Source organism: Lathamus discolor, chromosome 7, assembly GCF_037157495.1.
Source record: "Lathamus discolor isolate bLatDis1 chromosome 7, bLatDis1.hap1, whole genome shotgun sequence".
Taxonomy (NCBI): domain Eukaryota; kingdom Metazoa; phylum Chordata; class Aves; order Psittaciformes; family Psittacidae; genus Lathamus; species Lathamus discolor.
The window spans coordinates 12,831,939-12,858,374 of NC_088890.1; the positions used below are offsets into that span (position 1 = coordinate 12,831,939).

A 26,436-nucleotide genomic window follows, 5' to 3' on the forward strand; every position below is an offset into this window, starting at 1 on the left:
AACTCGCTCAGCCCGGGCAGCAAGGGGCAACCCGACACGGCCGCCCTCGCTGCAGGACTCGTGTCACCCTCTCTCCCCCTCAGGCCCCAGGTACACTGCGATGGAGCTCCCCCGGGCCCTCAGGAAAGCCGCCCTGCTCCCCCCCAGCCCCAGCGGGCCCCGCCGGCACTGGGGCTGGGCAGCAGCAGCCTGGGCTGCGCCGGGCTCCGCGCGGCGCCCGGGCCAGCAGGGGACCGAGTGGGCGGGAGGCCGGGCCGCGCCTGCCCCGCCCCGCCGCGCCGCCTGAAGCGCGGCGCTCGCGGCTCCAGAGTAGGCTGGGAGCGGGTCGGGAGCCGCAGGCTTACGGGGCTGGCTCCGCGGGAAGGGCTCGGCTCCAGGTGGGCAACTTCGGGGAACAAAGTTGGGCTGGGCGCCCGGCGGGGTCGCGGCTGAGGGCGGCGGTGTGGCGGCGGCTGCCCCCCGCCCCGAGAAGCCGGGGGACAGAGGGATGGAGCCGCGGCCAGCGCCGCGCGTGGGGCCGCCTCGTGGGCAGCCAAGTTGCTGTCGCCGTGGGGGGGCCGCGGTCCGGGCAGTGCCGGCGACCGGCTTGGGGAGAGCGGCCCCGGCTGCGATCGCCGCCTGCGGCAGCCGGCGGGCGCTACTTGCACCGTCTGGCTTGGGAGCGGCGGCGGTCAGAGCGCCGCCTCGCTGGGCGCATCTACAGTCCGGTGTGGAAAATGAGGCTCTTCCAGGTGAGGCGCGGTGCTGCTGCAGCACCGGTGCGAGCGCACCGCCTGACTGATCGCCGCTAATCGCACTGGCGAGGCAGCTCTCCCAGCCTGCGCCGCTTTCCCTTCCTCGAGTGTTCCCCTCCGGGTGCAGACCCCCCAGGCTCCGCAGCCGCGTTCGGGTCGCATCGCTCCGGGGCCGGGAGTCTGTCGCTGCTCCGCAAGACCCGGCTGCCGGAATCCTCGGAGCATTCGCTCGTCTGCGTGCTCGTTCTTCCCCGAGCATCGCTTTAAGTGGGTCTGGAGTTAGTCAAGTTCTAAGCTGTGCTTCTCGCGGGTTGCTTTTCATTAAGCACAACTAATCGTCTCAAATTCAGGAACGTGAGTATACGAGGTTTTTCTCCTCTCTCTGCGAGTCGGTGGGAGTGCTAGTATATTGGTTTAAAAAAACCCAAACAACCCCACAGCACTCCAGTAAAGGCTTTTGAAAGCGCTTCATTTCTTCCCTTGGATAGTAACGTTGTTCTCTCTGTGCATCATTCGGGACCGTTCAGTTTTGCTATATTCTGACTAAACCAGAACTTTCCCGTCAGACACAGGGAAAGGAGTGAGCCAGACACGAAGTTTCCGGGGGGTCTCTCGATACTGTCGGCGGTAAGATGATGTGAACAGCTGAGGGCTCTGCTCTCCCTCTGCTTCTGAAGCTCCCTGCAATAGCCTCTCAGCCGGTTTCGTTTGCTGTGGTGTGTTCGTTCTTTAACTAGTGACTTACATCCTCGTTCGGAACTTTCTGGGTTTTATTTGATTCGTACCTTACCTTACTGCGTATCAGCTGCTTATGTCCCCAGTATCACTTTGTGACCTTGTTGCCAATTAAGCGTGGTGCCTGGCTGTGATTAACCCAAATCCGAACACCATTTTGTTGCATGCATCAGAGAGAGATCAGTCCATTTCAGATGTGAAATGAGCCAGCTATGGCCTTGGGTGCTAACTGGTTAGTCGTGATTACCTTACTGATGACATTGAGGACAGCTGGAAATCAGTATGCTGGTGATTGTTTGTGTGTGTGTCAAAGTGGTGGTTTTACACGAGGGGAAATAATGTCAGTATTTTTATTATTAGTGCAAAAATATAAAAATCAAGACCTTATGAAGGACAAGCAAACTCTACAAAGTATTGACTGCAGTATTTTGTGAGAGAAGCTTGAACTAGAGGTGAAGCTGCATGCCAGGTTAGTTCAGTGATGTAGATTTTAATGTGTATGGAAAGTTATGAACAAATTATTAAAATTGTAATGAAAATGCTGAACTTTTAAGCATTGCAAGTGTACTGCTACTCCGTGTAGAATTATTCTGTGGAGTTATTTATAACGAGACTTTCCATATTAATGTGGCAAATGAATTTATGAAAGCATGTGAGGAAGTAGTGCAGGTGTATAATTCTTAGTCAAGAAAGCTGCTGACTTGATTTCGGGTCTGCAGTTCAGAGGCATGTTGATGCTCTTCCCTGTGCTGTGAGCTCTCTGTCCTGCCATGCAGGCTCTCTCCTCGCTCACCAGGGCTCCTGCAGGCTTTGTAGTGTATTTACTTCTCTGAATTACTCCTGGCGTTGCCTTGCTATGGGAATGACTGTGGGAATGAACGACAGGCTTTGAGCTGAAGGCGTGTGTAAAGCAGTAGGAGGTGCCACTCGGGTCCGTGTTGTCAGAGCAGAGGAGCTGCGAGTTGGCACTGGGGTTTGCTGCTGGATTTTTCCAAAGTTGGTTTTGTGGCTTGCTGCTTAATGAATAGCAAGTACATCAGGTAGGGGTTGTCTGGTTAACGCGCAACTCGGTACGTTTTATGTTAAGGGCAGTAAAAATAATAGGTTTTTTTAAGAGAGCCTGTGCGGTTTGGAGCTGTTGCAGTAAGCTCTGGCCCTGCACATAGCTCTTGTAGCCCTGGCAGTAGTTCTGATACTGGTGACCTTCTGTGCAAGTTGGGGTCTTGCACAGAAATGGGTGTGTTGGTTGCATGCTTTGCAAATCTGTGCTAGTGGACTTATGAATGTGAGTTATGGAAGTACTAAAAAAATCTGTTTTTTAAATTCCTGGAGAGCAAGTCACTGAAGCTACATAGCGATGCCACATTTTCATCGTTACTTTTCTATAACGCTAGTGTTGGAGTTCCCACCCCTCTTAAATGAGTTTCCAATCCCTTCTGCAGGGGGGGATGAGTTTGGTGGTTTGAGGGTTGGGGTTATTTTTTGGTTTGGGGTTTCATTTTTTGAGCAAGGTTCGCTGTTTTTCATTTAGTGCCACATCTCTTTGTTCTTGTGGTATTCTAATGGGGAATTTCTGCAGATAGGTTCAATCTTGTACTCTTCTTCCTGGAAGAGACCGCTTCTTACGAGTGGCATAAGGCAGTGATTTTATGTGAGCATAAGTAATTATCAGGTCTTACTTTGATACCAGAAGACAGAGATTAACTGCAATTGGCAAACAAGATTTTCATGCATTTGAAATTACGAAAGGCATGGTTTTGTGGTGCTGCTGTATGAGAAACCAGCAAGCCTATAGAGAGAGGGAAGAAGTTACTAGTGATGAGGAATGACTGTGGCTGGTGGTGAGTATCTCTTCTGAGTATAAAGAAGACTTTGGATTACTTGAGAAATAATTACAGATGGGGCTTAATTTAGTGGAAAATATAAGGAAAATGGGAGGTTTGTTCATCTGTATAGTTGTTACTTTTTGTGTGTATTAGTTTTCATCCTTGGTGTGCTGACTTTGGCAGCTAGGTCTGTCTTGTTCTGATATTGAAGATGTAACCTTCTAGTTTGTATTAGTTTGTATTTGGAAACAAGCAAACACTAGATTATAGTCATGTACATGTGTTGAAGTGGAACACTACTAGAGTTACAAGTGATGGGAAATGACTTATTCAAGATGCTTTTGTGATGAATGCATTGCTTAAGTTCATGTTGTACAGGGGTGATGTCAAGATGGATTAAACAGCAAGATACTTCGAAATCAACTTTTGTTTAAAGAAATTTAGAAATTTATTGTTTTAATTCTTCAAAATGGGATGTGCACAGTAACTGCCTCTGGAAATGGTGGAGCAGAAGATTTACCCTGGTGCTCATGCTCTGAAATGGTCACTCTGTTGCTGCTCTCCTTAACAAAACACATCTGCAGTGACAGTAAGTCCTTTCCCAGGTCTTTTTTTGGGTTTTTTTTTGCTTTGCTTTGCAGTTCTACAGCTTAAGTTTCCCTCAGAGGCAGCTTCTTTCAGCCCAACCAGGGAAAGGTCAGTGATTATCCCAATTAAAAACAACTAAAATGCAGAAACATGAAGTTGACAGAGCTGCGATCTTCCCTTATGCTAACATCTCTACCTTTGATGTGGTGAAACTATTTAGAGTCATAGCCCTAATGTCTCAATGTAGATTTGAATATACACATTTTATAGCATGTGGTGTAGAGGAATGCATTAGAGGAAAAAAATTGGAAGAATCATCATAATGTGCTTTAGCATAGGAAAGGATTAGGTAAAGGCTGCAGGTCTGCACAAACTAAGAAGTACTTTCTTGTTTACAGGTACTGATTCAGTGCTGAAATGGCCACACTGTTCTTGTGTCCATTGAGACGGATGAAAAACAGATCAAAGTTGAAGGCCTTTTAAATGAAAGTGTATCCAGGGAGAGTACTGTTTGGATAACAAAAATGGGAGGGGGAGAGCTCTTTGACTGCAGTCAACTTAAATTTACTGTACATTGGTTTTGGGTTTAGTGTGATCTTTAATATAAAGAAGAGAGGAGCTAATGCAGAATAAAGGGAAGTGGCAAGAGTTCCAAAAATCTCAGTGGATTCTCAGTCTTGTAGTTGGTTAAATGAAGAGAGAAGGAGGTGGACAGCTGGTGAAATAATGCAGATAATAGGGGTTTAATTTGCATCCAACTAAAATGTGCATATTGAAATCTGGTGCAAGAAAAGATCACTTAAAGTACAACTCAATGTATATAGCATTGTCTTTATTTGAAAGAACAGTTTTATACTTTTAAATTTTCACTTTTAAAGTGTAATAAAGTATATTATTCTGTAAAAATCAATGATGCTTTATTTTTTTGTAGCAGATGTGGATTTTCTTTTTCCATAAAGCATAACTTTTAAGTATTTTTCTCTTGAAAAATGTATCTGTTGATCAATGTAAACAATAATTAACTGGCAAAATTGCTGCATTTCCAGCTGAGCCACACTGCAGTCAGAGCTATTGAAGTTGTGCTCAGCCCTGAACAATCACATCTGAAGCCTACATGTGCTTACCTGCAGGAACTTCTTGAGAATGGACAGTGTTTGAAACTAGATATGGCTTTTAGTGTGGTGTTAATCCTGTTTGCACACAGGAGATACCTTGTCTGTGTTTGACTGTAAATCGTGGAGCATTTAAAACAGGTACTGCAGAGCAATCAATATGGTGGGCCCTCAGAAAATCAGCCAGCAGCATGGGTTGTAAAGGGCTTTTAAGCAAGTGCTTCAGATAATAGGAAGAGAAGACAAGAGGTGACCGGACTTACTGGGAGGTTCTTATTGATTGACCAGTTATTGGGTGCTGGAAAATACAAGGATAAACCTCAAGGGTTTTCCTTGAGAATTACACTGCTACCTCATACCCCCTGCACCAAACTCAGACCAGTATTTCTTCTGACCGGTACTGTCACAGCAATAGGTTAACTTTTCCTTTTTTCTTTAAATATTGGAAATAAGCAAGTTGTTATCAGAGAAACTAATTCCAGACTTAAAGGCTGACATTTATGGTTATGAAGAGCGTGCTATTGAAATTTAACAGTTGACTGAATTGTCTTTTCTAATTTTTTAATTCCCCTGAGCTGTTATCTGCTTTATTTCTTGTGTCTGAAAGTCTTGTAGCTGAACCCAAATGCTGGGGAAAAATAACCAACTAACCCCCCCAAAAAACCCCAAGACAGACAAATAAAAACCAATCTGCAAACCAAATGGAGGAGGGGGGGAAACAAGCCCCCAAAATCCCCAAAAGAACCCAAACCAAACCCAAAAAACAACCCCAAAGCAAACCCAAATATGCCTCCACCCACAAAAAAAAGGTCTCCCAACATCAGATCACGTGTTGTGCAGTGCTAATATGACTTTAGATGTACCTATATGTATACAGGGGCTGAAACAACAATGTGAAGACGCAGTGGAAAAGTTGTTTTTATTTAAAGGCTTGTTGCTTCTCGTGTGCTGCTGTGATGGACAGAGGGCAGGCATGAGGGTCTCAGTAATACAGTGCATATTGTTTAAATTTCTGACTTGCTGTTTGAGGAGGAAATGCACGTTATAATGAAAAGGGATTCATAAATGTGAGCATGAAGGAGCTTATAAAATCTTTGCTCAACTTAAACCTGACTTACAAGCAGCTGCCACCAACCTCCTCATGCTGGGGCTTGTGCTAGAACATCCTAATGCATCACAGCTGAGGATAGAGCAAGCCCCCCCACCAGTGCTGCACATCCACCCAGGTGTGTCTGCTTGTGGCAGGTGTGTCTCAGTTCCTCTGATTGCAGCTTATTTGCAGCAGAAGTCTTTTTTACCATGTTAAGTCACTTCCGTCCTATGGTGCCAGGGAAGCTGTGGAGCTGAGACATGTTTTGCTTCAGTGAGGTGGATACAGCGCAAGAAGGACAAGACAGAGGCATCAGGTATGGGCAGGTTTTGTATCTGTTGCTATAGGTATATTCCTACATGCTGTTTCTTTGGGTTTGAGATGTGTAGTTGGGGAAAGATACTTGTACATTCAGTTACAATGAAGAGAGAAATCTTGAATTTTGCTGTAGCCTTAGAACAGTAGTTTGAGCTTTATTGAAGGTTTATGGTTAAATCCAGATTACTTTGCCATCTATGTCTTAATCCAAGCAGTAATGGCCCACCCTGGCATTACTTTTTCTTAAAAAATGCTCTCCTCCTTATTCCCATTTTTTGTGTACTAATTTAAAATATAATAAAAAAAATGTGTTATTTCTCTAGCACTGCTGAAATCGTAGTGCCATGTTCATAATTTAGGAGTATGCTTGAGTTCAATAGGCCTTGACTGTTCTGAAGAGTATTACTGCTCAGCATGTTTAGGTCTCTTATGAAATTTAAAACCTAATAAATTACAGCTGTTTGTAGATGTAAGCCTCTCTTTGGAGCAAATTGGTGGGGAAAATCAACTGGTTTTCCCCAATCTGACTTAATATAAAGTGTGGCCAGCATCCCTTTTGCCTGTGCTGCGGTCAGGGCAACAATAATATTCAGTGTGTTGTGCTACTTGACTGCATAAGAAGCAATCCTGTCTAATCCAATCCAGAGCAGGTCAGTAAATGATGAATTTTGGTTAGCTTGCAAGCATACTGATTTTCATAGTTCATTTACAGAAGAATCAGGCAGCTCTGCCTTTGAAGAGACTCCATTTGTTGAAGTCAGAGTCTCTTAGCATTTCCAGTAAAACGTGCGAGATGAAAAATACTGTTTTAATGGCATATTACTGTGGAGATATTTTACATGGAGAAACTGGGAAATTGGACTCGCATGGTTGATGCAGAAACCGTAATTTAATTTTCCTGAATATAATCATGTTTTGATTTCATCCTGGCTTCTTAAGCTGTATTGTAGTCACCTGAATGTGTGTGTGTCCTGCTGGTTGAGGATAATCTGTGGCTAAAATCATGAAAACTGGGTCTGGCTTTGGGACAACCCAACCACTTGCTGGTGCTCTCACTTCAAGGCGGGGGGGGGGGGGGACGGACGACAGACAAGCATCAGGGTCGACTTGATGCTTATTAGATGCTGAAGCAGGTAGTAACCCTTGGTGGTCCTGAACTTGTAGGTGCAAGATAGCAACACTCCTGGGTGTTGTGACTGTGTGTTGGTAGAACATAGAAGTGCAGGATCTTGTGCAGTTTTCACATCAAAAGCTCATGACAAAAATGTCACTGTTTACTGTGGGGACTTTATTTAAATGGTAACATTTTCATGCTTTCCGCTACAAGTCTGGTGCGGGTTCTGTGTTGGATGCTGAGGTTACCAGTGGGAGGAAAGCTCTCCTCAGGAACCTGGGTTATTTAACACCTCAGGCAAGTGTGGTGATGTAGATTGCGCGCGACAAAATGGCTGTATATCTGTGTATGCTTTATTAAGGTAATTTTTAAGCAGAGCATGGGTTGACTGCATTTCCGCTAGGTCACTGACACCAGTACCAGTTTCCCACTAACTGTGTTATGCTGGGGGAACATGGTGCACAATTAAGTAATAACAGTAAAATACTTGTAGTGCTTTTTAAAAACAAATGCTCTCAAGAAGCCTAGCACAGTGATCAAGAGCTGTTAGCATATACGCTGTCATGTATGTGCATGCACTTTGAGTCTTTGCCTTTCATTATTAAAACCAGAAGTCCTTAAGTTCCTAAGGTTTGTAGTCCTTCCTGCAAGATCTTCAACTGTGCAGTCTCTAGCATCTGAGCATTTAAGTGTATATTTTCAGCAGTGTGCACCACCTCCGGATAAAACTTATTGCTTCTGCAGAGATGTTCTAGGTGCTCATTAGGTTTGTGTGCATGTCATTAGAAAAGCCTCTATTTGTCCACCAGACTTTCTGTACTTGAGAAAAATGTGTTTTGTTGCTGTAGGCTATTAATCTCATGGTTCATACCAAAAGAAGAAAGATGTATATACATTTACTTGACCAAACATCTCCTTGTTAAAACTGGTAGAAGGTGGCTGGCAAAATTAATGCTGAAAACTTTTTTTTCTAGTATTAGGATTTGGTTGGGTAATAGTTTACCTGGACCTGTACTTGGAGTGGTGCTGAAGCCTGCAGAAGCTGCTGGAGCCCAGCGCCACTGCGTGCAGCCCTGGTGGGCTCTGTTGCTGTCGTTGTCCATATGCAATGGCAGTGCACTGAAATGTCTCTTCTTGACAACATAAAGGGCAGCAGCTGCTCGTGTGTAACGCTTCTTCCATTCTTGAACATTTGTTTGTTGTCTGTTTTCTACTCTTGACTAAGCAAGAGTTAGCTTTTGTCCCAGAAGTAGCTAAATTAACGTAAATAGGAGTTATTTTCCTCTTCTGCTTTTGAGGGTCTGCCTCTCACATATTGCTATTCCTCTTGTAGCTACTCTTGCATCTTTCTTTCCTAAAAAACTCTGTGGAAACTGCAGGGACAAAAAGCTATGAAGCCTTTACAGAGAACTGGTAAACGATTTGTAGAATCAAATACAATTACTGAAGTAGTTGCATATATGTGGTAGTTTTCCTTTTATATGTTTAGCTTAATCTGTTTATAGATCTTGCAGTTTATCAATTTCTCAATGTAATTGTTGTACTTACTGGATTTTGAATCTTATGTTGACTGTCTTTGCTGTTGTATTGCTAAAGAAAATTAAAATTTGTATGGCTGCGTATGAAGAACTGGTGCTTTGAATGCTTTAAAAGCTGTTTAGCTTAGTCTACTTGAGCATCCTTTTTCCTTGATAAGCTCAAAAAGTAAACAGAGGTGGTATTATATCTAACCATGCTATTCTTCTCTGACTGTTACATGAAGAGCAAGTAGGGTTTTCTCCTTTTTCTCCTTTGGACAATAACAAAGGATTGTGGGTCTTGCTTGTCATTTTGTTTTGTAGTAAGTTCTTCCCCACCATGTAACTGTGGTGGGCACCCCAAAATCCAGGTACTAGAAAGCTCCATGGTGTGTACTTGCAGACTGGAGAGCCATTCTGCAGGTCTGTCCTACAAAACAGCTGAAATAAGGGAGTTTTCATCAAGAAACACACCATCCTTTTTAAAAACACAGCCCCCAGGAGCCCCTGGTTGGAGAGGCAAGTGGTCCCAGCCTTTCCAGGACCTGGCCCTTGTGCATCTGCCGTGGTTTGTGGTGTGCCCTGACCTGGTGTTGGACACCACTGTCGTGATTCCCCTGGAGGTGGTGATGGCATTTGGCACCTTTCCATAAGGCACTGGGGTCCAGAAGAGGATCATGGACTTTGCTCGGCTTTTTCTATGTTTTCTTCAACAGCTTCCAAGAGCAGTGTAGCATCTCTTTCATGGTCATTATTTATTCAAGTCTCAGCTTTGAGGCAACTTAATCAAGACTGTTGTAAGACATTAAGATTTTGACCTTGTCCCTATCCCATCCCAAGAATATTCTTGAGTAGGTGCATTGTGGGTAGATTGGTTTATTTTAAGATGAAGAATTCTTAACTACTTATTGTATGTCTGCTTTCTGACTAGAATAACTGCCCTATTTATATTAATTTCTACAAGTATTTCCAGATGACTGTAAAGCAGCCTCTTTGTAGTCAGGGTCCACTTAGAAACTGTGAAACACTCTTGCTCATATGCCAAAGCTCAGAAGCTGGGCTCCTATGCAGATATACTATGTCAGGCAAAGGAAATAATAAGGAAAACAGGTATGGTACTTACCTCCTCTTATAAACGCTGCCTGAGTGTTTTCTGGGGTATTTTTGGGGGGAGGTGTTGATATTTTTGACTGCTTTCATTGGTAAGAGGGCAGAATGACACAGTACTCAAGAGCCATCTGTCCCAAGTGTAACTTAACTTTAAAACTATTTTGATACCACTTGCGGAATGTACTCCAGAGTTAAAGTTGCATAAGCTCCTTATCTGAAGCTAAGCAGCTTAAGGAAGTTGCAAAGCTCCATCACCTTATGCTTTCTACTGTTGAGCTATTTTAACACACAGTCTTCTCTTCCCCAGCATCTGAACATCCTAATGTTAGGTTTTTGCTAACTTGCATAGTTAGCTGCTTATATGTTATCCTGAAAGAGAAAAAAGCTCCCTGACTTCCCATGTAGTTGTGATTTTTAAAAACCAAGTATATTGGTAAAATGTGTGAAACTGATAGAAAACCGTAGTGAAGTTTGGTGAGGTTCCCCCTGAAGTTTTCTCCAGTCTGCCTTCAATCTTAGATGGACTCTTGATCACTTAATGCATAGTAAGCATGAGTTCTTGTCTGGGTCATTTGATCCGCTTAACTCCTCATTGGGTATCTGCTGCCTTTCTGGGAACCTCGGATACTGTCATGGTAGAAGTTTCCAGTTGCTCCCTGAAGCTTTTTTTATGCTATAGCATGAAAAGAATTACATAAAAGGCTCACATGCATAAATCGCTAATAACTTAGATATACTTACCCTTCTGTGTCTAGGGATGCTCTCTTTCCAGCAGATAGCAGTCTGCAGTGACATTTTTGAGAGAACCAGGTTTGTAATTTGTAGTTGATGCATACAACATCATCTGGAAGGGGAAAATCCTGTTTTCTCTGCAGGTATCTTGGCAAAATAAGCTGAAGAAAATAATCTCCTCTTATCCTTATGACCCTTTACAATACTGTAACTTAGGCGGTCTTCTCCCAGTCCTTGGTTCCGTGCAGCAGGGAGGGAAGGATCAGCATTTCCACCATGTTTTCAGAAAAGCTTAAAGCCTGGGGAATAAGCACTGCAGACAATTCACTGTCTGCAATTCTAATTTGAATTTCCTCACATCCTGAACTCGTAAGGATCCACATTTTTCATTTCTGAAAGACTCAGCACCTTGTCCAATAAGCTTAATGAAGGTGCTAATGGATTAATTTATCCCTATACTTCCTGGGCAGTAGTAGTATTTAGCCATTTGAACCAGCTAAATGGCGTGTGTGAAAGGCATTTGAGATACGAACAGATATTGCAGCAGAGAGCTGATTCTATTTATTTATTTTGTAATTTGCATGAAAGAAACAATGTTGTGATGGAGCAGATATTTACACTTTACATATCATAGAATGGTTTGGATGGGAAAGGACCTGCAGATCATCCTGTTCCAATGCCTCTGCCATCGGCAGGGACACCTCACACTAGACTGTCACCCAAGGCTCTGTTCAACCTGGCCTTGAACACTGCCAGGGATGGAGCATTTATCACTTCTCAGGGCAACCCATTCCAGTACCTCACACCCTTACAGTAAAGAACTTCTTCCTTATATCTAACCTGTTAATTATAACCCATAATGGGCTTATGGAAATGCGCTGTGTTACTTGAACTGGAGGTGGAAAAGTGGTATTGTTTGGGGTTTTTTGTCCCTAACCAGGTTAAGTTTTGCTTTGTCAACAAAGATAGCAGTGATTTTTATTTATTTTTTTTTTTCCCCCCAGTCATCTTAGAATTGCCTTTTGCCACCACTTGCTGTCAAAGTCTGAGTTACGCAAAGTCACACCCGGTATTTGGGTGGATGTTCTGAGCCAACAGCCAACCCCAGTCACTTAGAGGAGGGTGCAACATTCCCCATGAGGGTCTCTGTGTCTACAGCTGCTGCTCTACATAGCTGGTTCTTCCTTCTGCTGGCACCAGCCCCTGTTTACTTAACAGGCAAGCCTGGAATTTAGTTGCCTGCATTTGTGTTTTGTGTTACTTACCTGGTTCCTTCATGGATCCTCCTGGGTGATGTATTATTCTGATAAATTCCACACATTTTCTCTGCATTGTGTGGGGGACTTCTAAAAAAATACACTTCTTTGTTTCACTGGGATATATTTTACATATCTTAGGCTTGTCTGTCTTAAAAGTGCCGGTACTTCTAGAAACAAAATCCCAGAAAGGCTTATCATCGTCAAAGTTCTATTATGGTGTTGTTCCTCTCTTCTATGTCAAATATATGTAGATGCAATTAGTATTATAGGAATGTGAAAGAAGTCTTGAAAGCCCCCTTTAATGTTAGGCTTTGAAAAATCCTGCTTTCTGGATTCGTTGTTTGTGGTCAGGTGAATTTTAATGGTCTTATTAGTCAAAAAGGCTCTAAAAGCCTTTGTAAAATTAAAATTACTTTTCATGACTTAAACATATGCATTGTAGGCGCAGCTTCGAGTGCTGTTGTACAAGGCTTTTCACAGATAAGTATACTTTTTCTTGCTTTAATGATAGCAATTAAGCCAGACATAGTATGTTCTTTAAGGCTCTGTTTCACCATAAATTCCAATTTTCACCTTCACTCTGCTGTAAAATGAAGGATGCAGACATGTCCTAAATGTTTTAGTAATTGAAGAGTCTTTCATATATCCATTCATCATAGATCTGACCTTTCAGATTTCATACTCAACTTAGAATCATTTCTCCCTGCAAGGCATAGTAAGAACCACTTATATATGTATATGTGTGTCTATATATAAAAATATATATACATATGTGAAATGCGTTGAGACACACGCACCCATTCCTCATAAAGGATCTTTCCTTTTGATGAGGGTAACTCCAGAAAAATGTCATGCTGAAGATAGTGATTTCTGTAGGAATGTTTGGGAAGTGCTAAGGGATGCTTCCCTATGTCCTAGAGGATTAGAAAAAAGTATTAGGTAGGACTGTCCAGGAGCTTCTGCTTCTTTGGCTGTAGCACAAGAAAATACAAATCTGGTGACAGATCAAAGTTATGTAGCATGTCTGTAGTGTAGCTGTGCATAAAGCATTTCAGTTGCCTCTGGACTCTTCCTTCCTTTTCTGGCTCAAAACACAGGTATGTTGTTAAACTGTATAGGCAGTTTCAACTCCGTGCTTTAAATGAAAGGTGGTAGTGAATCTTGCTGTAGGGAGTAAAGCAGTCTGGCTGCTTGTAGCCCACTGCAGAAGGGCTGAACTTTCTGGTTCAGTAGGTTTACTGGTTCTTAATTGTGAATTTAGTCTGAGGTAATTTCTGGAAAAGAGCCATCTCTTAGTCTGCAGTACACGATTAACAGTGAGAGCAGTTCCAAGTGCATTAAGACATGAGGTGAACCTTGGGGATCAAAAAGAAAACCAACATCTTCTGGGGTCTGGGACTTGTTGCTATTTTCCTGTTAGACTCAGCAGAAAAGTATTTTTATTGTCTGAAGAAAAGGTAGTGACATTTGGGAAGTGGAGCTTTTTGGTGAGCAAAGCTCCAAGTGTAGGCTTTCTGAAGCTGGTATTTCAAACTTGCTTTGGTGCCGTGGATTATGTTAGTGCAGTAGTAGTATTATGAAGATGAAATAAAATTTCTGAACCTCAGAAGTTCAATTTGGGGTTGTTTCTGCATCCCCCTCCCTGGTGTGAGCTCCGCATGCTCTCTGTGGATGACTCTTCTGCAGGTTTGTTTTCCTGCCAGGGCATCGTGTATCAAGGTGCTCTTAATACTTTACAAGCCTATTAATCTCCTCCTATCTTCTTTTCCTTTAGTGGTTTTCAAACCTCTGTCGGACAGAGATTTCCTTACTTGAATTTAGTCGCTCATTTAAGAAATTGATTTTTCAGTACTTTAGATATTCTTGGGTTCATCACCTGAATGCTATCTCAGTGTAGTGCTCTGGCCCTTCCAGTTTTCTTTGGGCTCTTTTTAAACCAAAGCTATCACACTTACCCAGCAAAGCCAATGTAGCCTTTATCAAATCTAACCTTGCACTGACATTTAAAGAAATCTTGCTAAGTAATTTAAACACTGCCTTTTGTCAAGGCCTTTTTGTTTTTAAGTGAGGCCTCATTACGTGGGAAGGCTGGAAGACATTTCACAGTTGTTTTGCTAGCAAGTCTAGTAGTTCCTTTACTGCTTTTTGTGGCCATAGAGAAACTGTGGTTGCATGCATTAATCTTGGGATGGACCCTAACATTCCTCTTTAACATTTAGTGTTCTGGGTTTTTTCCATTTTATGGTCTTATGCTGAGGTTTGGTTTTCTGCCTGGAGACACAGGTAATTCTGCAAAACTGAGATTACCTCCTGTCACTTTAGTTTTCATTGTGTTTTTCCCTTCTGTTTTACTTTCCATTATAGAGCTCCTCTTTTAGTGGTGAGTTAAACGAAGCAAGTGTTTATCTAAGCTAATACTGAAGGGTTTTTTTGCAGTAAATGAAGGGGAGCATGGTGTGAGGGGCAAAACAGAAAATGAGGAGTGGGAAGAAGTGTTCTATTAAAATAAAAATTATAATTGAAAATACCATATTCTGTGGTCTTAATAGTAACCAGAAAATGGTTTGGTTCTGTTAAACAGTGCATTGTGGTGTGGAAGCTAATCAGCCCTGCTAATCAACTGAACATCTGTAATGGCTTTATCATATTCTCCAGTGGCTGTTATTCTGCCTGCTGGTCAGTTTAAGTGGTTAATTTCTGTTAAAATCTCATGTTGGGGTTAATATCTCTGCTACTAGTTAGAAATTTGGGTGAAGAGCAGTATTTAAGTTTTCAGGCAATATCTTATAGTTATTTTTGTTAAAGCTATGCATAAAAACACGTGAGCATTTTATTTATAATCGTAAGAGGAAAGTCTCTCAGGCTGAATAACTTTTAAAGTGAAACTTCATAGACATCAATGTAGATTAAGCTGCCTTGGTCTCAAGTAAGAAGTAGAAGGGGAAAAAACCTGCTGAAATGGGTTCAACCGTAGCCATTCAGCTGTGACTTTGAGCTTTTCTTTCCTTTCACATCAGTGCTCTATGCTGCAGGGGATTATTTTCTTGCATGTGACTTCAAGTGAGATAGTCACAGACAGGCTAGATTAAGGGTACCCGTGGCTGTATCTCCGGAAGCTCAGTTCCTTGCTAAAATTGGTGAATTCTGCCTAGATCCTCTGTTTCCAAGTTATCGATATTTCAAAAGAATAAGAAAAGGTTGATGAAACTGTATGTAAAATGTAAATTTTCCTTTTTTAAACCTTTGTTCGTTTACCTATATACCTGAAGCATTTATGCTGTTTTGCCCCTGTTGGGAATTGATTTTTCTTTTGCAAGTAAACAGAAACAATACATCTCCTTATCCACTGTATGTCAGTTGTCAGAATGTAAACAAATGTTATGGTTGGAGCTTGTGGGTTGTGGGGCTGGTCCTTCAGCTTGCGGGGTGAGGTCTCAGCTTGAGGGAGTGCAGTGGTGCATCACCCAGTGCTGATTTTGGCCATGTAAGAAGGCTTGATGTGAGTTATTCCCTGTATTTGCCTTGACATAGAGTGCTGTGCTCAGTGTTATGCTTATCTTCTCCATCATTGGAGGTAGTTCGAAGAATGCATTGAGCTTTGAAGCAGAAGACTGTCCAGAGTATCCTGTTGCTGTTGGCTTCCCCACCCACATGATCAACACTGAGTGCCATTTGCAATAAAATCTGCCCAGCACTTGTAGACCATTACAGTCAGAGGTGTCTGCTAACCTTAAAAACAAGGATCTACTGCTAGTTTTGTGATGTATATACACCTCATCCTTGTACAAGCCTGTGGGGTCTGTCTCAGATCAGCTTGCCTATAGGTCATCTCTTCCTCTTGGCTTGTGTCTGCTCAGAGGAAGAAAAAAGAGACCTGTGTGTGTTGCTTATGGAAAGAAGAGAAACTTTTCCATCACTGCTCATATGGAGCAGCGTGTCTCACCAAGAAGTTTACATCAATTTTATGTCAGTTTTGGTCTAGGGAGTTTCTCTTCTTCATATTAGTCAATAAAAAACAAATGTATAGTAAGTACAAATAGTAAAATGTTAAATTCACACCTATGTACAAGTGTTCAAAGGTGCCAGAGGACCATGTAGGGGACAGTCATCTGCCTTAGAGTCCTCTAATACAATTGTTTGTTTGGGTTTTTAACATTACCCTCTAATGTCTCCCCGACAAGTTATGTAAAAAGCTGAATTAGTGGCTAAAAAAAACAAACAAAACCAAAAGTAAGCAAACAACCAACCCAAACCCTGCAGAAAACCTTACTGTAAGACCTCTGAAATACAGTGCGGGAAAGGCTGTTCTTTCTTGCTGAGTAAATAGGCCATAAAAGCCTACATTAAAATGTATCATTAAAGACTTTAAAGTAGGAAATCTTGGAGACTTTTTCCATTTATAAGCAAAGTTGAGTCCAAACCTTTGTGGGAAGCCACAAGGCCTGTGGTTGATGGTATTCAGATGGGAGAGGTACAGGTGGTGCCCAGGCACGTAGAGGCTCTTGTCCTCAAATCTCAATTAGGATTTTTGTTTCCTTTTCTGATGGAAATAGAAGTAACTGCATTGTTTTTTCTGGGAGATGCCTGCTTAATGCTGTGCACAGGTCATGGGTTTAAGATTTGATGGAGTGTTTTGAGTAACTATGGAAGTGGTTGTGCATTGAGGATTTCTTGCCTGTATTGTTATGCATATATCAAAAATGCCATTAAAATTGAGGAAATTTCTTCCAGTTATTTGAATTTTAATGAAGGAGGGAAGAGGGTGAGAAGGAAGGAATTTTTCTACAGTTCTGTTTAGTGTATATTATTAGATTGTTACATATTTTTTAATATATATCTATATATAGTTAGCTGCAAGTATATATGTGTATATACATATATACACAGCTAGCATCAGGTTTTACTGTTTAACCTAGAAATCTCTTCAGTTTTTTCAAGGCCAGAGTGAACCGAGTATTGAGTTTGTCAGCTGTGAAGTTACTGGGCACAGAATGGTTTTTCTCCCGTGTTGCTGTTGAAATTCTCAGTTTAAGGGCAAGTTTAACAGGACAGAAATGTTGAGTTTCTTTAAGGTCTTCTGTAATGAGAGAGGCCAGTAAGGCTAAAGCACCCATTTTAATGAGTATTTTGGGGGTCTAAAAGCAGCAATATTTGTTGCGGAAAGCTTTGTAGATCAGAGTAACTTCCTCGGAAAAGTTCAGGTAAACACTGGGTCCTGTTGGTAGTAATTTTGCTGCAGTCTGGTGTTGAGGGTATTTGTGTTGATTTTTATATGCTTTTGTACTGTCAGTGTCCTGACAATAACTCCAAGACTTTTTAATTGACTACATTACTATTTCATCTGGTGGCATTTGTTGGTCTGTCTGTGGCTTTGTTTTGTAATCTTTTGTGTTGGGACAGTGATTAGGAAATGCTTTGGGGTTGTATTGGATTTTGTTTTGGTTTTGCAAGTGGTTGAAGACAGTCTGTTATTACTCTGTGGTACGTTTTTGCTTCCTAGATGCCTCAGCTCAGGTAAATGGAACTACCTGAATTTTAGTTACTGGGATTTGAAGCCCACCTCAAGGGTAGAATGAGCATTGTTTGTCCTATATGCTCATTTTATGTGGATAGTGCACTTGTGTTTTAGAAATGTGAGGGGAAATGAGACGGTATTACTGTGGGCAGGAGGATTATTGAAATTCAGCAGTCTTTAAATTTTTAATGAAGAGGGAACTGCTGACAAATTGCTGTAGGTAACCCTTGGAGCCAGGTCAGCAAGCCCTGGTGAGCATTTGTGGTGCTCTGCAGCTAGGTGAGGTGTTGCCCTGCAGCAGGATCAACTTTGCTCTGGTCAGAGAGTATCAAAGTGAAATTATACATGCAATGGAAAGTGATGAGTTATATATGGGCAACCATCCAGCATACAAGAAGCTTTTGAAGTTATGATTTGTAGGAGATGGAGCCAAAGGTGTTTTGAAAGAAATCCTGTATTATTTGTACCTTTCCAGAGACTGCTATGCATACTTTAATGCCAAGGCTCCTTGTGTGAGAATGAAGAACAACTAATAAAAGTAGCCCTGACTGCCAAAGGTCAGTCTTATTCTAGGACGCTAACTAATGGCTCATCAGCAGCATCTGCCATCCTAAGGCTTGCCACGGTAAAGGTCAGCATGTACTCCAGGAACCTTAGAGAAGTAGTAATGCAAATGCAGACATAGTTGTCCAAATCATGGAAATAGAAATTACATGGACATGGAAGTAGAAATTGGTTAAACCATGACAGGTAGTTAGTTTCCCCCCACTGCAGATACACAAGGCATGGTTCATCTGACTTCATATTTGATTCTTCACCTCCCCCCCAGTAGTTTTGATATATTTATTGTAATTCTAGAGCCTTGGATTATTTTGAAGTGATTTGTGATGTCTTGTGATCTGGCTTCAAAGAATTTCTGACCTCTGAAAGTACCTGTCTTAGAATGCCTGGTGGAAGGTGATGACCCAAGTGTATTATCAAAAGGGTGTCTGAAATTGGTGAGTTACAGGGGGAAAGCCTCAGGCATACAAATTATAGGCATGGGGGTCTGAAAGTAATGGGGGAAATACTTTATTTGTGATAGGTCACTTGTGGAGGAAAAAAAAGGCTTTTTGAAGTTGGTTATTGGATTGAAATACTGTTATTCCAAGAAAGGAAGAATTAATGGACAGAACGCAGGTTGTGACATCAGGGGTGCCTTGCAATTTTAAACATTGTGGTACGTTAATCATAGGGTTTGGAAATGCAAGGGGTTATTGAGCAGACATCGTGTAGCATGGGTTGGGAAGGTATTTAATAACCTGCTGAAGCGTAGAGGAATATGTCTATATAAGGGTAATAAATGGAGGTATTTAAAGTAGCAGCAGAAGTTAGCTTTTGGCAATGACTGAAGATGAATATATGTCTTTAAATTTTAATAACACTTGTAGGGAATTTCCAGCTTTTCTTTGTGCTAAGTAGACAAGATTCCTGATTACTGTAGGTAAAGAATTTGATCAAGAAATTGCAGACTGAATGTTTTGGTACACTATAAAACGCCCTTTCCTCCTGTATGGTTTGGAAGTACAGTTTTGGCCCTGAAAGTAAGATTTTGCTTGGAAACTGGACGTGAGCTTGATGGTAACTAGGGCACATCAGGTCTGTATTCAGATGAACACTGTAGCAAACCCACAAGTCTGCTCCTTGGGGCATGGGAGCCATCCCTCAACAGCATGGACAGAATCTGCACTTGCATCCATACGGGGACCATGTGCTTCCATTTGAAATCAAATCTCTTGACTGATGTCTGTGCAGTTAACATTGTCATAGAAAGTGTTTTGTCTAAAAGGTGTCTTTAATTCAGTTTCTTCTGTGAGGAGAGGTCTTGTTTGTTAATACTAGCAGCTAATGTAGCTAAAACTCAAAGTATTACGGGTAGAAAAAATCTAATATTTCTATGTCTTTTAAGTTGGTTAATCACAAGCTGACTGACAGGATAGAAAAAGCAAATAGTGTTGGTAAGATTTTAAGGTCTCAAAAGTGATTGTTTCTGCCAGTCTGCTTTGTCTCATCAACTTTCATATTTACCAGTGTGTGGAAGTTTCATGAAGTAATGTGGAACAGAATAATGTAATTGGGTTTTAATACCTGTATTTTGAATTTGCAAAATTAATCTACCCTATCAGCATAACGCCTTCATTATACCAACAACAAAAATAGGTGTAATTTAGTTTTTGACAGTAACTAAACATGTCACCAAACTTGATTCACTGCATTTAGAATGGATCTTCCATGTATGTTGGGCCTGGAGTTGCTGTTGCTTAAAAGACTTCCTAATTTTAAGTTGTATCACGTAATTGGCTTAATTGAAAAAGTTAAGAGATGCTGATAAACATTCCCCTGTAATCTTAAGGGAAAATGCAAAGCTGGTTCTTCTGTGAAGTGTTCCCATGGGGGTCCCAACATTGATTGAGGCGGACTGTCTCTGCAGGTGTTGGGAAGTAAAGACCTCTGGCTAGATTTAAAGAGCCTCTCAAATTGTTGATACAGAGTCATGGCAGGTCTTAAAATAAATGAGGATTCCTGAGGAATTTAAGATAAATGCCATTCCTTAATTATTTTCTTTTTGCAACTTTGCTGCTTTTGTCGATGTTAAATAACTCCCTGTGGTAAGAGACTCAGCTGAGTTAAAGCTTCCTGCAGTGGTTCTAGCTCTTAAATGGAAGATCTGCAGATACTGAGTTCAGTAAACTCTGGTGTATTCAGAGAGGGTTGTAACAAATAAAAGAGGTATAAAGCAGACATGCCTCATGACCCTGTAGAAAGATTAGTATACAGGGAGGGTGGGCATTGAATTACTACAAGCATTGATTGTTCAAGTGAGCAAAGGAGGGACTAAAACAAGTATAGGGCTAGGGAAGATGCTTTGTAAACCAGAACCACCAGTGTGGTCCATGTACTGGAGAGATTTAGATAAAATGCCAGGGTTGGATGGGCAGGTGAAGCAGGGGACTGTGGTTGAAAAAAGTCGATAAATGCAGTGAGACAAGAGAAGCTGTATTACAACTCTCAGCAGAACAGTTCATGCTGTTTCTGTTTTTAGCTTTTGCAAATTAATTTTGTTTAAAATAATGCTTTTAATGAAATCTCTGCTAGTGACGCACTGGAGATGAATTTAATCCTACTTAGTGCTTGGTAATGGTGAAGGTTCCCTAAAACTTTCTTCCTCCCTTTGTACTTGCACTCCAGCTTCTTGAGAAACATTTGTCTATTTTTTGATGCCCCTGTAGGGATGGGAAGGCTGTGGAAGAGCCACAGGCAGCCTCACAACTGCTACCTGCAAAGGCCACTTCCTAATGAGTGGTGCTGCCATGCAGCTATGGAATAAGGATTTAATGAGACCCCAAAGGAGTCAGAGCAACTGCAGTTTTCCTTGGAGCACCATTTTAAACTTTTCTTTGGAACAAGCCATGGTATTGCTTAGCAATTTCTTTTTTTAACTCTACTGTTTATCATTCTGCTTTTAGCTTTTAACAAGTCAATTCTTACTTATTTACAGTCTTTCAGGTAAATTACATATATTTGCATTTCTTTCAGAAATACGCTGGCAGTGCTGGCTCCAAAATATTCAGTATTTCCTCTATATTTTATTTTTCCAAAGCCTTTCCAATCTCTAACATCAAATTACTTGGATAACTTACTCTCTAGATTTGCCTGTTGGATGATGTCAGAGTTGAATTAGCTATTTCTTTCAAGTGACAAAAATCCCATCTGAGATCTTCTCTTGAGCTGCCACCATGTCTGCATCAATGGAACAAATAACAGATACTGGTTTGAATAAAAAAATTATTAAAGAATAATAAAATTTGTGGTCTACTCTGGCACTGGATATATCTGCCCTTGATTTGATGCTTCTGTTATGTTCAGCACTCTCGCACTTAACAGAGATGAATCTAAGTGAACTGGTCTCTCTTAGTATTAAAACTGACTAGAGGTTAGCTATTAGAGAAAGACAAACTTGATAAATTACGTGGAAATGTGATTCTTCTGTAGTTGTTTCTTCGTATTTCCTTTTCGATTTTCAAAAGCCTGCAGTTGCGTAGCATTTTATATTTATTTATTTTTAAGTGAGCATAGAGAAGTGTGTTGTTACCATACAAAGCCAGAATGTTTTCATCATGGCACTGATTCCTTTTAGTCTTAGAGTGAGGACTATGAGAGGCAGAGGCTCGATTCAGTGATGTGGAAGGTAACAGCCCACCATGTGGGTATTCTTCATTGAAACAAAAAATATATTGGGTAATTTTTCGCAGCCAGTAATTTCATTTTGAGGGAAACAAGAAATGTATATTCCCCCCCAAAAAGTAGAAATGGGACACTTGAAGTTGCTGAGGGGTGGTATACAGTAATCAATACATCTGATTTTTATGATGCCCTATGGGGATGACTTTAACATTAACTAGTGTTAATCTCATAATTTATCAAGCTGAGACTCTAATAATTCTTTCCCTTTGCAAAGATAGGCTGACCTCTAGTGTCAGTACATCAGGTTTTCTGTGATGTGGTTTGTGATCAATACAGAGAAGTTCTATGTCTGTAGCGCTCCGAAGTTCCAGGGATTTCTGATAAATTTAGACTTGGTGATGCTACAAATGCCTCTAGCTCAAATTCAAACTTTAACTTGAACTTGGCAGCTAGATCTGACAAGTTCCATTACTATATATAGAGATAAAAGTTCCACCTATAGGGAACTACTGTTTTTTGGACTTGGCTCTGGGTAGTACAAATTAGGGTCACTGAATAAAATTACAGACTTGAACCTTTCCCGATCTATTTTTTTTTTTTTTTCTTTTTTCCAGACATGCCTCTCCATCACTGGCTATATTGTATGATCTGAAAGTGCACAGGTTTGGGACAGCTAATTTTATGGGGGTTTTATGTGTGTGTGTTCATTGTATGTAATGTGTCTGATGGTTTATTTGGGTTTTGGGTTTTTTTCTTACTCGCTATCCTGCGGTGGTTGTCTTCAACAGACAGCTCAGAGAAACTCACGAGAATTTACTTACCTCTGAAAGTCAAATAAATGTATAATAAATTAAATCTGTTACTTTTTTCCTGCTGTGTTCTCACCACCTTGCAGTTTTGCTTTCTTACTTTTTTGAAATATCTTTGGCTTTTCTTGAAACCAGAGCACTTTCTAATACTCAGAATCTTTCTGATTTTATAAATATATTTATATTTCCTTTTATGTATTCTATGGGTGTGCCTCTCTTTGTTTCTTTTACCTCTTTTCCAACCACAGTAAGTGCTGCTTGCCTTTTCTATTCTTTTTCACCTTTACATACAAAGTGCTGAATTTTTGTGGAGGTAACTTTTAAGTCCAGTTATTTCCAGACCACCAAAGGGATGATGTGGATCTACCCCTTTGGTTCTGCAAAATGAGGGGGAGGTGAAATTATTCTTTGGTATTGATACTACATTAATCTCTGTTTGTAAGATTTATTTGAAGCATTACAGTCAAGTGGAAAGGAGCTGGGACCTCTTTTTTTGTACTCTTCCTCACCACTTTCTGAATGTGGATGACCTGAAATATAACGAGGGTTGTCTAAGGAGCTTTGAAGGTGACGGAGATGCTCAACGTTGTCATCTGATTTTGAATCTCTGCCTTGGCAGTGAATAGCTTTGATGCAGATTACTTTCACATGCTGGAAAATTGGAATACATATATTATGAACTCACTGCAGCCTTCGTGATATAATGGATTTTCGTCTGTTACTTCTGATGAGTGTCTGATTTTTAAATTAATACAGTAACTTTTCTTAATGTTTATTCCGAAGTGGTTATAGTAAAGCTGAGCTGCAGTGCTACTCATGATCATTTTTTTTTTTTTTTTGGAGCAGTTCAGGGCAATGAGCTTAGTCCAGTTACAAACAGTCTCTGAGGGTCTATAAGCAGCCAAATACCATCCTCCAGCTTGTGTCAGAGGTGACCTTGGTGCCAAGGAGAGGGCAGGGAGCCCATGGTGGGTCTTAGGTGCTTGAAGGGCTGCAAAGCAAATCAGCAGCACTGGGATGGTGTCAGCAGAGAAAATCACCTTTTGGCTTCCATTCTTCAATGGGAAGGCTGTTCAACAATAAACTTGAGGATAAACATAAAGACTTCTATACTTTGGTGTCTGGTTGGTGTTACATGACTGTGCATGTGAATTTGCACTTTCCTTTGTAAAGAACTGATGTGTTATTAGACATAAAGACATGTTTATCTGGCTTAAAGCTATAAATCTGAACATTACTAAGTGTCATAGTTTAAAAATGAAATTTTCTTATTCAGGAATAGATGCTAGATTAGCAAAATCTTTCAGAATGGAGTGAAAATAAAGCATTTTAAGTAATTTAAATCTTACAGTGTTTGCTATCTGGTAACTGGCATGGTCTATTTTAGATATTAAAATTTATTAACATATAATGCAGGCAGAGGTCGTGATGTATTTTTATGATTTTATACCCACATATAAAACTTCTCAATTACTTCAGCTTCTACCAAAGCACTCCCCCTCCCCCCCCCCCCCCCCCCCCCGAATTGAATCTATCACTTTCTGCTTTGCCCAGAGCACTAAAAGTACAAAATTAAATTAATCTGAGCTTTTGCATGGTTTTGGTTTTTTTCATTAATTCTCTGTAAGATTGCAAGAAAGCTGACATAGGAGAGTGACCTACTTTATTATTCCTTCTTGGTATTACCTTGTCCCCTCTCCTCTTCCTAGCCCTTCTGGCTATCCTCACTGCTCACGGCAGTCATTGCAGCTCTAAAATCAGTGGTTTCCATGAGCTAGCATCACGGTGCTTGGGCAGGATTTAATGTTGCAGCCTAAACCCGGGGGTATCCTGAGATGTCTCTGCACTAGGCTGGTGTGGCACTGACATGGCTGTGGGAGTATCTGGGGCTGTATCCTGGACTGGTGCTTAGTTGTCCGGCTGCTCCTCTGTGGCTGCCCTGAAAACACAAGGCAGGGAATGCCCAAACCCAAGTTTTCAGTTTCAACCAAAAGTCTTTTTCTCATCTTCTGTTTCTTTGGGGGCTTTTTGCTTTGTTGGTCATTAAAAAAAAAAAAGAGAGAAAAAAAGAAAATAACTGCGAATCTGACACAAAACAAGTTTCTACTTTACTTTATGTGTTCTCTTCAAGCATGTGCATCAGACCTCGAGGGAGTTTTGGCTCAAGGCAAAGATGAATTATGATGTTGCAAAAGCACTGTTACGGTGTTTTTAACATGCAAACTTGACTGAATTGATTGTAGTTGCATGACTTCCTTTGGAAACCAATAATGTTTGTTGCGTATGGTAAAACTTGTGCAGAGATTAAATCTGAGAACTGTGTGCGATTGCTCAAACTGTCTGATCCTGAGAGCCGCCTGGGGGTGGGCTGTTCCCTCCCTTTTTAGGTACTTGGGAATTGCTGTACCCCTACGGTAAGCTTTCCTCTTTGCTGGCAGCAGCTACCTGCTGAGCGATCAATACCTATTGCTTGATAGAAATGTGAGGGTTTGGTTTTGCTTATTTTCTGGTGTAGAAACACATGAGAAAATAAGAAAGCAATACCCCTGACATTACAGGGGAGAGGATGCTGCTGCCAGTGCCGTGTGTCTTGCCGTGAAAGCTGATAGTGCCCCTGGGTGAGCCAGGGATGAGGAAAAAGTAGGGTTCTTGTGGCGAAGGGCCCTGCAATGGTTTTTGGGAGGAGATTAAATTCTGCTGGTGAATCATGGAGTGGGAATGTATCAGAGGAGACCTTGTGATCTCTTTTTCTGGGGTACTTAGCTTGAAATTCAGACACTCAATTTACAGAATTATTAAACACTTGTAACTGTAATGTGAAATACAGACCATGTGGAAAAATCAAGTTCAGGCATCTCCGATTTGGTTCCTTAGAATTTGCTTTCTTGAGCATAATACTTCTGTGCATTGTCTGCAGGCCGATTCCAGAAGGAACTATTTGGTCTGTTTTATGTACTGCAGAACTTCGTGTTTTGGTTTGAACCACAACAGCCGGCTGTTCTTTCTCTGAAGAAAGAGGATGCTGTGTGAGCAACACACACAAAATATGAAAGCTGCAGTTGTCATACAACTTCAGAAAACTTACTGTAAAGCTTTTTTAGGAAAAAATAAAGGTAAAATAACATCACACCTGGGCTGGTAGACCTTGGCAAACAGTTTATCATCTAGCCAGCAACAAAGGTAGAAATGGAAGCTGGTAAATTACTTCATAGCGTGTTGTTATACCTGATGCGCTAGAGTGCGACATGTTCACTGGTGGTGGCGTCAGTTTTAATTCCTCTTCAGATTTATGCAATGCCTTTCCACGTATCAAGTACAGATTCAGTATTGAAAATAAAAGGAATGGGTTAGACATGGCTTTAAGTAAATCAGTTATGGCCTTGGATACACTATGCTAGCTACAACATGAACGTGTGCGAGTGCAATGCAAGCTGCTCTTGTAACAAATGTATTAAGCTTTTTGTATGATTGCACTTCATGTACTCTGTCTTCCTTTAGTGTATTTTACAAATAAAAGCTGGAGATTGGTGGGAGGTAGGAACTGCAAAATCCACTTATCCCTCAGCTCTGCTTCTGCTGGGCAATGTAATGTCTGCCATCTCATACATGTGCCTAAAGGTGATACATACACATACCGTTCTGCTGAGGGTTAAGTCACGGGATAAAAGAGGAACATCAGATGATCTGTCGACTTTGTATTTATTAAAAACTTCATTAACAAGCAAGTTCTTGGGGATCATCAAGGGATTCATT

General features: G+C 41.2%; 1 protein-coding gene across 4 annotated transcripts in view; it reads left to right on the forward strand.

The window, feature by feature from the left end:
* Positions 1–324: 324 nt before the first annotated feature.
* Positions 325–26,436, forward strand: part of LOC136018536 (contactin-3-like) — a 106,354-nt gene continuing 80,242 nt past the window's right edge. For 3 of the 4 annotated variants that reach the window (XM_065687851.1, XM_065687849.1, XM_065687852.1), the window contains exon 1: positions 6,324–6,401. The gene's annotated coding sequence lies outside the window, so the exon portion shown is untranslated. Of the gene's footprint in view, positions 378–6,323; positions 6,402–26,436 lie in introns of those variants that run through there. The other variant, XM_065687850.1, reaches the window with a different exon arrangement.